Below are 15,467 nucleotides of genomic sequence, written 5' to 3' on the forward strand. Positions count from 1 at the left end.
TATTAGAACGGTCTTACTTCATCATGTGATCGTCTGAAAATCTCAGAAAATCTGGCAACTAGATTTTGATTCTCATTTTGCTCATGCTTTACACTGACAATAGGCAAGGGAAAAAAAATTCTCACCCAAATCTTACTAAAAAAAAACGAAGCTACTGGTAGTACTTGTCCTCTTCTCCGTGAAATTTACGGATGGCCCATATGATACCCATCTCCCCATCTGTACCTCCTTTTCATGGTAAGCATTCGAATACAATCTTTAGCTTCTCACAGAAAAAAATTGCACTGAGAAAGGAGCTTTTACCCCACATCAGCTCAGGCTTAGTGCAAAAATTATGCAGGAATGAAGGCAGATTGTAAATTAATTTTTTCCTCTCCTCCCTAAAACCTGCTTATATAAATATATGAAGGCTCATTGAGGTTGAAAATTTGGGCATAAGAGCGCTTTTTTTTGAAGCCTCAGGTGAATCTTGCCCCCACCTACATAAACATCCACTGGCCTTTCTCCATAACAGCTAACGTACGATCATACATCAGTGTGCACATTCTGATCAAGACACAGATGAATCAAATCAGTGAAAAGAAACTATGAAATATTTGCATTTAATGGTCTTGAGAAAAGGTCTAACCGATTAGTAGGTTGAAGTACGAGATAATTTTTCCTGAGTTAATCAGAGGAACCGAGGTTCACGTACTGATCTTCAAGGGGATATTGAAAGGGAGAGAGGTTTTCTTTGAAAGACTTAATGATGCAATAATTTACATTCTTTTAGCAGCAAGAACAATCATTGCTACACAAATAAAGGAGTCGAAGGACCAACAGACATCATGTGCCCAGAAAATGGGGGGGGGGCAAAATATATCGCATTCGACGTGTATTTCAACAATAGTAGACAGTGCCTCGGGACTCCCAAATCTGTGGTGAAAGCCAAATATTTGTATAAGAGAATATGTAATTTTCTTTTAAAATGAGAAGAACTAAGGCTGGAAAATTAAGGGCCCAACATACACCCAAAGGGCTAATTACAGTCCATCAATAAAATGTCTACAGGCTACCAAGGTTAGGATTTTGTTTTCTATTGACTCCCCCTACTATCTGTCTACTGTGGATTTTGGTGCTAAACAAGTTTTATCTGGCTGCCTCAAAACCATCTGAAGAAGAAGTAAGATAAACATTCTTCAGGTGATCAGCTGCGATGCTTTACATAAAGGCTACTTCTTGATAACACAATTAATCAACAATAATATAAGTTTGGCTCTAACTCCTAACATAAGCATTCATAGTTCATTCTAAAACCATAAATTAGACGTCAGATTCCCAATCGGCTTTTTATCATAAGTCAGTTTATAAAAGCCTTTTTTGCTCCAGTTTTGAATAAAAGTTATATTTGCTTTCCATTTTAAGGAACAATTTGCTGGAAGTTTTTCAGTTGACCCTTGTCCCTTATTGGACTCGTGATGAGATTAAGGAAAAGTGAAGCTGGCATTCTTCCATGGATTTTGAAGTAAATGTAGCTCCATTCCAGTTTATTTAGGAGAGTCTGGGTTTTAGAAAACGTAAATCTTGGTTTTTTATATTTTGTCAAGTTTTCAAACAGTTCGCGGTAACGAACTGTAGTAAGGAGCGACCCGGCTCAATAGTAACCGAAACTCTAAAAATTGAATTTTGATACCAATAGTTACATCAAAAGAATTGTGTTTTAATGCTGATTTTATATATATAAGTTTCATAAAGTTTAGTCTTACCCATCAAAAGTTAAGAGCCTGAGAAAATTTGCCATATTTTAGAAAATAGGGGAAAAAACCCATAAAAGTCATACAATCTTAACGAAAATCACACCATCAGATTTAACGTATCAGAGAACCCTAATGCAGAAGTTTCAAGCTGCTATCTACAAAATGTGGAATTTCACATTTTTTGCCGCAAGAAAGATCACGGATGCTTGTTTATTTGTTTTTTGTTTTGTTTTGTTTTTGTTTTTTTTTCGTTTTTGTTTTTTTTTCTCCAGGGGTGATCATATTGACTCAGTGGTCTTAGAAGTTACATATATTTTTCACTAATGAAAATGTTCGTAAAAAATTAAAAGTTCTAGTTACCTTTTTAAGTAATCAAAAAACTGGAGGGCAACTAGGCCTCCTCCCCCGCTCCTTTTTTCTCAGAATCTTCCAATCAAAGCTATGAGAAAGCCATTTAGCCAAAAAAAATTAATATACAAATTTCGTTTTAATTATTTATGTGCGGAGAGCCAAAATCAAAACATGCATTAATTCAAAAATGTTCAAAAATTAAATTAAAAAAAAACAAGTTAGGAGCGAAATTAAAACTTAAAACGAACAGAAATTACTCCGTATACGAAAGGGGCTTTTCCTCCTCAACGCCCTTCTCTTTACGCTAGCGTGTTTACTGTTTTAAAAGGTAGAGTTAAATGAAAGAGTCAAACTTTATCGTAAAGAGCGGGGCGTTGAGGAGGAAAAGTCCCTTTCATATACGGAGTGATTTCTGTTCGTTTGAAGTTTTAATTTTGCTCCTTATTTTCAGTTAAAAAACTTTTTTTTATTTAATGAACTTAAAAGGTTGCTTTTCTACCTAAAATACATTCAACATTATTAAAATATTCCACCAATGATAAATTCCTGAAGATTTTCTGTCCACTACTGTTATAATGTTTTACAATTTTGCCAATAATATCTTCAATGGCAAATTTTTTCCATACTTATTATTTTAATGTCTTAGCTAATAATAATTCCATATAAACTTTACAAACAAATTTGAGAGTTATTACATCCGTATAGCCTGCTGATGTATGTATAAAACCATTGCTTAGGAGCCCTTACAAAACCAATACTGCTCGCTAACATAATTGTCTGGGTGCTCCAGACTGGAAAATATTTTTAGGTTTTGCAGGCCTACATTTTGATTGTTGTGTTGTAAAGTTGACATTTTAATTATGTCTAGGAAAGCTTGTTATTAAGGCCTAGCCAAATTCTAAAAATTTACCTCCCTAGTCAATTCTTTTTCCTAGGCGGTAACTCGGTCAAAAACCAAGGTACCAGTTTTTTTCGTCGGTTCAACTAAACAAACATAAGAAGATCGAACTTAAGGGGTTTCTCACTCAAAATTACAATTAGGTGCAGGTTATCCTTAGCAATTCTTCGAGTAATTATTTATACAATATAATTTTTTAAAGTATTTATTAACCGGTCGTTTGATGTCTGCATGCTGTTTATTCTCTAGACTCTGTTTAAACAGGTTACAACTAACTAATACTTGACTGAATCGCAGTCCCTTGGTGTAATTTATGCATTCTCACACGCTCCGATTACAGCTGGATCTAGTCTTTTAAGGGGAATTTTTGAATTTGGAACACAAGTATGTAAAGCATTTGAAGAGACTGCAGCCATAGCAATCTAGAATGCAAACCGGAAACAGATTTTATAATTATTTTGGAATCATATAAAAAAATTGTTGGCTTTAAGATTTGGTTAGATCAAAATATTGACCAGATTTTCTATTGACATAAAAACCGCCGAAATCACTAATTTAGGAACGTCAGGTAAACTCCAAATGTTTAACATGGGAGATATGGGAAGATTCATTGAGAGTGCTTCATGCTTTAAATAAGAGACACATTCTAAGGATTGAAATTCTCTGCTCTCTGTTTCATATTCTGTTGAGAGTTAGCTACACTAGAGCCTTCAATCAAATACAAAGACAGTTTACTCACAGGGTTGCCAACTGGACACATTTCATGTCAAAAGAACACATTCCCATGTGCTGGGACACAATGACATAAAAGAAGAGAAAAGTGACTTATTTTAGAAATTTGGGACATAAAAGTGCAAAACAAGGACAGGTTTCGTAGATTTATGACATACAACAGAACATTTCCCAACTGGGTATTTACTTAGGTAAAAATAAACATTGCTTTTCACCAAAACAGTGCTTTTATCCGTTTTCTTTTTTCGAGCATCAACGTTTTGTCGAAGATATCGTAAGTAAATGATTTTCTTCAAAGTAAGGGATTTACATGTTTAAATGAGTTTCGTGCTTTCGCACTAAGTCATTTTGTATGACTGTTTATGTGATTTTTTTTCATTATATTGGATGTTAACTGGCTGCTTTAAAAGGGGTCTAGAAAGCGTCTTTCGGCCAAAAATACAGCTGGCAAAAAAAAAAAATAATAAACTCCGGTTTTGAGATTTAAAGATGGAATCATTTTAGCTAAAATGACACATTTTTGGATGCTCAGGACACACATTCATAGACCAAAAAGTTGGCAGCCCTGTTTATACATGATATTCGTTAACCATTCAGACAGTTATTGATCTTAAGTTCAGCAAATATTACATCATTTTGGAGAAAATGGCTTGACGTTGACGATAAATTAAGCACTAATTGTACTAGGCTAATGGCCAAATTTTAAACTATAAAAGCTTTCGGGTATTATTATTTCTTTCAACAAGTCTTGTAAACATTTAATGCAGAGTATTTATAATAGTATCTGGTAAGCGACTTCATTCCAAACCTTCAGAGGGCTCCAGAAAAAAAAAATTAAAATGCAACTATAAGTGGAAATTCTCATCTTTGAAAAGTTTATTCAGAAGAAAATTACTTTCTGATTTTCTCATAATTTTTTCTGACGAAAGTATTTCCTGATTCATATGTACTAAATATCACTGTTATTTATTTGTTACTAATACAGCAATAATAAATAGCTTTTTCTTGACCTGTTTCCTTTCCGTAAAAGAATGTCTTGTGCGGTGGAAAATAAGACAAGCTGGGAGATCATCAATCAAGAACAAAGCATTACGCCCGTTCTCACCAAGGACTATTTGTGAATTGTTTTGGTAAAACGAATGGAATATCCTTATTCATTCTTTTCTTTGACAGAATACAATGAACAATATTGCTTAGAGAACGTATCGATATTACTAAGTACACCACTTTCCTAAGCTGAACTGAAAGCTTAGTTAATTTGTCTTTAGTGCCACCCTGAGATAAACTATTCTCATTTGTGGAAATATCGAGGCCCTCAGCTTTGGAATGTCAAAGAAATTTTAACTGACGCCCACAACAGATCACTAAGCAAGAACAGTATTTACAAATGATCCGTAAAGGGTTGCCTCCCATGGTGACTTTTCATTATTTCTAGTAATTTTTATATTGCCTAAAAAAAAAATCGTTAAATCAGCATACAAATCACTAGAATAATGAAAAAAAAACTAAATCAACCGAAAAATCACTAAGATCTGTTGTTTTTTCTCACCCGATGGAGACCCTGGATCCGCGAATTAGTGTATTTTTGCACGTGTTCAGGAATGTAGTTCTGTTTACCTAATACGACAATGTTTAGTTTTTAACTCGCTAAGACGTTGAATATTTTTCTACATAGGGTATTTGAGATGGCCTGTATGGCTGGGACGATAAATCTTATATGTATTTAGACGATCTTTCTCTATCGTTTGGGTTAAAAGAAGGATATCAAAGATCCAAAAAACGGCACTTTCAGTTCAATAAGATCATGGAATTTTTTTTTTGTAGATGGTTAATACAGTCTGACAAGCTGCTTCTTAATGACAGCGGCATAAATCCACGTAAATTAGGAGGTGGACATAATACATTTTTCAAATTCTAGAAGGTGGGGACAATTTTGTTATTTAAAAAAAAAATCGAGAATACATAAAAAAAAAGTATTCTTCAGAATCTAGAGGGAGGAAAAAAAATTCTTAGGGTTCAAATGCCACCTCCCAAAGCAGCCACTTCTGACATGCATTAGCCGTTTGAATTCCATGATCAGATTACGGATGTTGCACTTAAATACTAAAATGTCCTTTTCTTTGCAAAATCCAATGCACACTCTTAATGATGACATATGTTAACATTTAATATGACAAAATTTAATGTGACTGTTACATATGTAATGCATAACATGTGATCATTTTTATTGTGGTTCAAGCTGAATCTCTTTAAATTGTCAGAGTTAGTCTCTGGACATAGTTCCTGTTGATTTTAAAGAAACGATTTATTAAATACGGAAAACTAAGTAGAAATAATCCCTTCTTTTTTTTACGAGTTTCAGCAGGCTGAATGAAAGCTAAGCTTAAGTCAAAACAAACTTACAGCGAATTTTAGGAATTGTTGTTAATTTAAACAAACGATAAAATGCTTTACTTCTTTGATGCTTCCTTGAATTTTTCGCATAAAAATTCAAGAATGAATTGTCAAATAATCAACAGTTACTATTGCCACATCGTTGTTATCTTCTTTCAGTGTCTGAGCAGCTTAGCCTAGTTAATTAAAAAAAAAACACTCTCTTCCTTAGGCTTTAACTTTGTTTCTTTGTACAGGGGCAATAATTTATGTGCATATATGTTTTGGCTGTGACATACCAATTTAATTAAAAAAAATACATAAATATGTGTATTCAAATACATTTAAAATCTGATTCCTTGAATATTAAAAAAAAAATATTATTCTAGATCTACAATCGAGCATATTTTGGAAGCAACAGCAGTTGCTCAATGTGGTTCAAGATTGTCGTATTCTTGAAAATTTTGTGGCCAGTTCTATCGATTTTATTTTCGAATTTATTAAAAACTTACTTAACTTCAGCTTTAATGAGAAGTTGCAGCATCGTACCTCACAAGAACTTAATGGAAAATAATATAGATAAACACAGACAAGTTAATTCATAGTTTCAAGAAACACCAAATAATGTGCAACACAGTTGCTTCAATCTTAACATTAACTAAATAAAAAAAACAAGTTTTTTTAACTGAAAGTAAGGAGCAACATTAAAACTTAAACGAACAGAAATTACCCCGTATATGAAAGGGGCTGATCCCTCTTCAATGCCCTGCTCTTTACGCTAAAGTTTTTACTGTTTAAAAAATTAGAGTTGATAGAAAGAGTCAAACTTTAGTGCAAAGAGCAGGGCGTTGAAGACGGAACAGCCCCTTTTTTGCCGTAGCAAAAACGTGTTTTTTTGCCGTAGGAAAAAACAGCAAATTTGCAGTCTCCGGTATTCGTCGTCATTACCTCTAGGATTCGAATTGGCCAGAAGGGATAGCCCGCAAATTTGGTTAGGAATAAATCATCGATTTTAATGTTCGCAGGATTCATGCCTAGTAAATGAAAGATTATAAAGTGAAAGAAACTTATCTTTCCGTGAGGGCCGAGCCTCACTAATGTATCTAAGTGAACAATCAGTCCAAACTCTGCGAGGTATGCCCAACTGCTAATCCTTCTCTACACTAAAAAGTGTAATTAACGTGCAGGCAATTTATGTCTAATTTTCTCTACACACCACAACTGGCTATCGTATCTAATGTTCTCAATTCAAAACGCCAAAAATCTGATTGTGTGATAAATTCAAGTATCCACTGAATTAGTTCATGGCTAAGGAATCAAGTTCAAACAATTCAAAAGTTCAAACAGATGTAATCCCTTTGAGAGCTAGTCCAATACTGCAGGCATCTTCTTTGAATTCAATTCATTTTTTCTGTAATCTCGGTTGTAACATTTTTTTCTGATATTATGAAAAATAGAAACATTCAAATCGAAATAAAGATTTTTAATTTTATGAATGGCTTAAGAATATTAATTGTAAACTCTCAGGGCAGGATGAGGGGGGTGTACAACTGACGAAAAGGAAATATGCGTATACTTCCTTATATGAAATTACTCCGTATGTGAAAGGGGCTTTTCCCCTTCAGCGCTCTTTACGCTAAAGTTTGACTCTTTCTCTTAACTCTACCTCTTAAAACAGTAAAAACCTTTAGCGTAAAGAGCGGGGCGTTGAAGAGGAAAAGCCCCTTTTATATACGGAGTAATTTCATAAAAGATAGTATGCGCATATTGACTTTTCGTCAGTTGCACATCCCCCTCATCATGCCCTGAAAGTTTCCACTTAATATTCTTAAGCCATTCATAAAATTAAAAATCTTTATTTTGATCTGAATGTTTCTATTTCTCATAATATCAGAAAACAACGTTATAACCGAGATTACCGAAAAAAATGAATTTAATTCAAAGAAGATGCCTGTTGTATACTGATATGCTGCAGTATTGAACTAGCTCTCAAAGGGATTACACCTGTTTGAACTTTTGAATTGTTTGAACTTGATTCCTTAGCCATGAATTAATCCAGTGGCTACAGAAATTGTGCAATATGATACTTGAATTTATCACACAATCAGATTTTTGGCATTTTGAATTGAGAAAATTAGATACGATAGCCAAGTATGGTGTGTAGAGAAAATTAGACATAATTTGCCGGCACGTTAATTACACTTTTTAGTGTAGAGAAGGATTAGCAGTGGCCACCATTGGCCACTTTGGGGAAATGGTGGGTGTGGGAGGGCGGTTTGTTGCCCTCCTATCACTTTCAACTGTTAAAAAGGACACTATCCCTTTCAACTTCCAATCGAATGAGCTGTTTTTAAAGTTTCTACGCCGGCACTCGGCAGTCTCAAAATTTCTGTCAGATACATTTCGAGAAAATACGAGGTGAGGGGGTAACCACCCTCCCATCACTCTGAATCTTAAAAAAGGCACTAGAAGTTTTGATTACCAATCCAATGAGTCTCCTCCAAAGTTTATGTGATCATCCATTCTATATATACCTTATATGTCCCCAGGGCATAACTTACAACCCTTGCGCTGGGGGATGTAGGGGGTGAGGGTTTGTCATCCTCAAACAAATAATTTCCATACCTTTCAATTGCGTTGATGAAAATGGCTATCTCAAAATATTGATTGGATACCTTTGGGGAAAGAGTTGGCATGAGAGGGGGGTTAGTTTTCCTCCAATCACTTTTGACTATTAAAAAGGTCACTTGCTGTTTCAATATTCCATTGATTGAACTGTTTTCAAAGTTTCTACGACAACAAATGGCCATTTCAATCTTTCTATCTATATTTCAATATTTCAAATTTCTATCACATTCTTTTCAGTAAAATACGACGTGTGTGGGGGGGGGCGAGAGGGTATCCACCCTCCGATTCTGATCCACCCTCTGAGTCTTAAAAAAGTCACTGGAAGTTCTGATTACTAATCTAATGAGCCTCTTCCAAAGTTTATACGATCACCCTTTCTATGTGTACCTTATATGCCCTCAGGGATAGCTTAAAATCCTTGCCCTGATTGCTGTGAGGGGGGGGGGGGGTTGTCAACCTCAAAGACGTAATTTCCAGACCTTTCAATTATCTTAAACAAAATGCTATTCCAAAATTTTGATTACATTAGTTTAAAGAAGCGGTGGGCGTGGGAGGGGGTTAGTTGCCCTCCAATCACTTTCGAGTATTAAAAAGGGCACTGACCCTTTCAATTTCCAATCGAATAAGCTGTTTTCGAAGTTTCTACGACAACAAATAGCCATCTAAAAATTATATCAGATACATTTTGGGAAAATACAAGGTGTTAGGAGGGGGTAACTACCCTCTAATAACTCTGGATATTAAAAAGGGCACTAGAAGTTCTGATCACTAATCCAATGAGCCCCCTCCGAAGTTTATACGATTATCCTTTCTTTATATTCCTTATATGCCCACAGGGCATGACTTACAACCCTTGCCCTGAGGGCTGGGAGGGGGGAGGGGGTTCATTCCCAAAAATATAATTTCTGGACCTTTCAACTACGTTGAATAAAAAGAATATCTCAAAATCTGATTGGATTTGTTCGGGGAAATGGTGGGCATGGGAGGGGTTAGTTGCCTATGTCATGCATTTCGGTAAGAAAAACAAGGTTTGTAGGGGGAATATCCACCCTCCGTTCACTCTGACTCTTGAAAATGCACTATAACTTCTTATTACCAGTCCAATGAGCCCTCTCCAAAGTTTATACAGACAGCTTTTCTTAATATACCTTATATGCCCAAGGGCATAGCTTAAAATCCTTGCCCCGAGAGCTGTGGGGGGTTTGTCATCCTCAAAAATATCATTTCCGGACTTTCAATCAAGTTAAACAAAAGGCTACTTTAAAATTTTGATTGGATATATTTGGGGAAATGTTAGGTGTTGGAAGGGGTTTCTTGCCCTCCGATTGCTTTTGACTGTTAAAAAGGTCACTATCCCTTTCAATTTTCAATCGAATGAGCTCTTTTCGAGGTTTCTAAGACAACAATTGGCCTTCTGAAAATTTCTATCAGATGCATATCGGGAAAATACAAAGTATGGGAGGAATCCACCCTCCGATCACTCTGATTCTTAAAAATGGCACTGGAACCTTATATTCACCTTATATGCCCCCAAGGCATAACTTACAACCCTTCCCCAGGGGGATGAGGGGGGTGTCTTCCTTAAAGACATAATTTCCGGATCTTTCCACTACGCTGAACAAAATGGCTATCTCTAAATTTTGATTGGATGTGTTTGGAGAAATGATGGGCTTGGGAGGGGTCCTCCAATCACTTTCAAATATTAAAAAGAGCACTTGCGCTTTCAGTTTCCAATTGAATGAGCTTTTTTTGAAGTTTCCAAGACAACAAATGGCTATCTCAAAATTTCTATCAGATACATTTTGGGAAAATAGGAGACGTTTGTTTGTGTTGAGGGGGGTATCCACCCTCCAATCACTTTGTATCTCAAAAAGACCACTAAAACCTCTGATTAACAGTCCAGCGAGTCCCCTCCGAAGTTTATACTATCACCCTTTCTATTTGTACCTTATATACCCCCAGGGCATAACTTACAACTCTTGCCCTGAGGGTTCTGAGGGGGACGGGGTGGTCATCGTCAAAGATATACATTCCAGAGCTTTTGATCCCGTTGAACAAAAAGGCTATCTCAGAATTTCAATTGGATGTGTTTGGAGAAATGTTGGTTGTGGAAGGGGGTTAGTTGCCCTCCAACCAATTTTACTATTAAAAATGGCATTATCCCTTTCAATTTCTAGTCGAATGAGCTCTTTTCGAAGTTTTTAAGACAACAAATGGCAATCTCAAAATTTCTATCAGATTTACTTCGGGAATATACGAGGTGTGGGGGAGGGCGTGGTGGGATATCAGTCGCCATATCGCTTCCGAACGTTATATGGTAGGCCCACTAGACATTGATGACTCTGGTGATATTTTCTGGAATTTACCCATTTTCAGTTACAACAAAAAACTCACATAAATACGGAAAACAAGTGATTCGCGCTCTTCAAACTTAACAGACAATGCGACCGCGCGTGTCTCTAGCTCACAAATGACTGTTACTTCAACTCTAAGGCACCTTATACACTGTTAAACTTCAAACACAGTCTGTATATAACACCGTAGTTTCACTTCCGAATCATTTCCACTTATTATAGTTTTCTTTCCGACTCCACTTGCTTTACGGTCTTGCACTCAATTACCGTTTCCGCGGTAGACCACCTTATTCACAGGGCAGCCCAGCTCATTCTAGGGAGAATCATCTCGAAGCATAGCAAAACTTCTTGAAACTTGTGGGCCTTTCATGCGGGCCGTAAAGACGGTATTAGCTCAGAGCGTTACCAACAGATCACACTTAGTGTCTCGGCCCCCTAACAATATAAACATATTTGTTTGTTAGTTATTGACTGGCCGTGTATTAAATTCAAAAATATATGTTTATATACTTCATGATATATTTATATCCAAATCCTAATAATGCAAACATCTAAAATTTATGTATTGATCACACATTTTTAACATGACAAAAAAAGGGTTAGAGGGTAGCGATTTTTTTTATACTAGGGTTGCATGTCATGGAAAAGGTTGGAAAACACTGCTTTAAACAATACAATTTTCAGTTGAAATGTTTTAAAAGGAAATTTATTGCACATTTATTGTACCTGTAAAAACTTGCAGCATAGCATTATAAAAATTTATGATATAAACGAGGGCTGACAAGGGGGCAGCTTCTCTCACACACAAAAAAAAAATGTTCTTTTTCAATTTTAATAACATTTTTTCCCTTTATCAAATTTATCACTTATCCTGTGTCATGGAGTTATCGAGACACAAATTTTGAGTGAAAACCTCCCTAATAATTTAGAGTGATGAGCGAAACTTACTGTGTTTGACTTGTGGAACGCCTGTTGTCAATTTCTTTTCCAGTTGTCTACTTTATGTTCTCTTGGTGATTGACAGATTTCATGTAAAACACAGGGCTCGTTAGGTTCTAATATATTGTTCTTGTACTTCATGGTATAAGCATTGTTTTAGTAGCATTATTACTTTGAGTGTTTGCGATATAGCAGTCTAAAATTAAACAATGCTATGTCGTTGAATATGGTTGTCGTGAATTGTGTCGTTGAATATGTCGTTACTTAATTTCTAACATCTAAAAGAGCTTGATTGCCCCAACTAATACAACACAATTTAAAACTATGCATATACCGATACTCTCCTTCACAGCAGATGAGTTATTTGAAGAGCATCTTTTGTGCTCTTGAGAATCATCGGCCTTAAACCTTTTCAAAAAATATCTTGTGAAGTCTTTGTCAGGATCTTAATAATGAACTGAGCTAGGCTCTGTCGACAAAAAGTGAAAAATTACGTAAAACATAGGCTTGGTTCAAATTCCGAGATAGGTTGGTATTCTGAAAAGCTCCTTTTTCAGTCCTTATGAATGAAACGGCTGACTTTTCTGCACAAATCAGTTGGCACTTTTTTTTAGCTTTGTGGGCTAAAATGTACAAATAAATGCTAAGGAACGCATTTTTTTTTCAGATTGTATCTACGATCTAGTTATTCTTTCGTGATTATAACTTATTTTGTTGATTTTAAATAGGAGAAAATGTGTTGGCCATACTTTTACTTGCTGGTTGTCTCAAAAGGTCACATTCAAAAACTTGCTTGAACAAAAAAAAACATTCTATCTCTACATTAAAATATTGTTTTAGAGGATCTTCCTTCCTCTATCCAGATTGTCCTCGCTACAAATCCAAACCCCATATTAGATGTTACTGCTAGAAACAGCGGAGCGTGCTCTGGGTTGTTAAAAAGTTAAATGCCAAATTTCATAGTATTATTCTAATCATTTCCGAGTATTTTCTAAGATGGATTGATTCGCTTGTTAGCCAATCCCATAAAAAGTTTAGTTTCAATGTTATGCGCCAAGTCTGTAGTTATCTATCTCATAGTGATCTATATTCTTGGTCCTAAAGAGTAGAGATTGGGCTCGAAAAATGTCTCGAGAATATTACAAAGACTATTTTGCAATAGCTTTCCTGATTTTTGTTTGACCGGGAAATATATAACTTTATTAAGCGTTGGCTCCAGCGATGGACTCTGGAGGACGGTAGTTGCTTCTGGCATTTTCTTTTTTGAAGATATGCTCACTCTTCATAAGAAATTATTGGAATCGAACAGTTCGGGTCAGTTCGCGGTAATGAACTGTAAGAAAGGATCGACGCGGCTGAGTAGTAACCAAAACTCTAAGAAACAGAGTCTTGATGACTGTGGATACATCAAAAGAATCGAATCTTAATGCTTATTTAAAATATGTACAATTCGTCAAGTTTAATATGACCCATCCAAAGTTACGATCTTGAGAAAAATTACCCAATTTTTTAAACAGGGGAAAAAAGTCCAATGTAGCAAGTGATCTTAATGAAAATGACACCATCAGATTCAAAATATGAGAGAACCCTACTGAAGAGATTTTAACCTTCTGTGTAAAAATTTTGAATTTTTCCTTTTTCTCAGAAGCAATATCACAGATACGTGTTTATTTGTTGTTTTTTTATCTTCCCCAGGCCGTATCGAACCAGTAATCCTAGAAATTTGGGAGAGGGCAAATTTGATCTGAATTAAAAAGTTTTAGTGCCCTTTTTAAGCCATCAAAATATCGGAGGGCAGCTAGTTCACCTCCTATGCCCTTTTTTCCCAAAGTCGTCTAATCAAAATTTGGGGACAACCATTTTGTTGAGCCATATTTTTATATAGTAATGGCTATTGGGAAGTAAACAGGTATTTTTTGAATGGGTATTTTCTGGAGGGAGGCTTACGTGGGATGATATTCCCATGGAGGAATTTTGTGTGGTGGAAGGAAATTTTCTATGGAGGGGGAGCTGGATGTTCGGTATTATCTAAAAAGAATCAGAAACTAAATAAAAAAAATGTTTTTTTCAACATGAAATAACGAGCAACATTAAAACTTGAAACAAAAAAAATATTACGTATATGAGGGGGGTTCCCCTCCTTCTAAATACTTTGTTCTTTATGTAAGATGCTCAGCAAGAATCTTAATGTTAAACAGGATGGATTTTTCTGTTTCCTCAATAGCAAATATTCCTAAATAACTCAAATTAGAGAACATAAATACAATATAAATAAATAATGTTAATAAAAAACGAAAATTTAGAATGCTGGCCAAGCAGCAGAGATGCTTCCAAATTTACAACACAACCAATAACTGTCTGACAGCTGTTGAAACTCAAGAAAAATGGATTTATCAACTCGAAAAAAGGTGTCTGAAATATCCTCACAGTGATGAGAAAAAACAAACAATTAGGTATTAGACAGACCATTTTCAAAGATGTCCACATTTACTCTATGCAAGTTTACTTGGCACAGGAAATTTGCAAAACGTCATCCGATGATCTAATCTTAAGTATTTCTTTGATTTATGCCAAAATTAAGGAAACTTAGGAACTTAATTTAGCGAGGGAATTTTTATTGTGAGTAGACATATAGGAAGAAGTTCAGCTTGTCTTTATTTTAACCCAAGATTGATGAAGAAACAGTAAGAGCAGATGGATATATAGTGAGTAGAATTTGTGGAAAATGAATCCTTCCTGTTCCTACAATACAAATATTTGATCAGAAAATCAAATTAGATGCTGGACATTACACATGTATAGATTTTTATTGGTTGACATTTGATGGGAGACACTGAAAAGAATAAAGGATGGGTGGGTTGAATTTATTATGATGGCATTTGTCTAGTATATATATATATATATATATATATATATATATATATATATATATATATATATATATATATATATATATATATATATATATATATATATATATATATATATATACATATATATATATATATATATATATATATATATATATATATATATATATATATATATATATATATATATATATAAAAATAAGTATATATATATATATATACACATATATATATATATATATATATATATATATATATATATATATATATATATATATATATATATATATATATATATATATATCTATCTATATAAAAATAAGTTGTCTGTCTGTCTGTCTGTGGTTCAGGTGACGTCATGTTTCTGTGTTGACTGACGTCATGAAATTAGTTGTCGTCATTTTTGCTATGACGGTGACGTCATTAACGGTATTTGAACGCAAAACCGCGCAGTTAGATGAAAATCCACCTGGACAGCGAGAGTCAAAACATATCAAAACTGAAAATGATAGCGATGATGATTGGGTTTGGGATTTTGACTTGGATAAGGTCATCAATGCCTACCAGATTTAAGTTAAAAAAACAA

This window comes from Artemia franciscana, chromosome 3, assembly GCF_032884065.1.
Source record: "Artemia franciscana chromosome 3, ASM3288406v1, whole genome shotgun sequence".
In the NCBI taxonomy this organism is placed as follows: Eukaryota; Metazoa; Arthropoda; class Branchiopoda; order Anostraca; family Artemiidae; genus Artemia; species Artemia franciscana.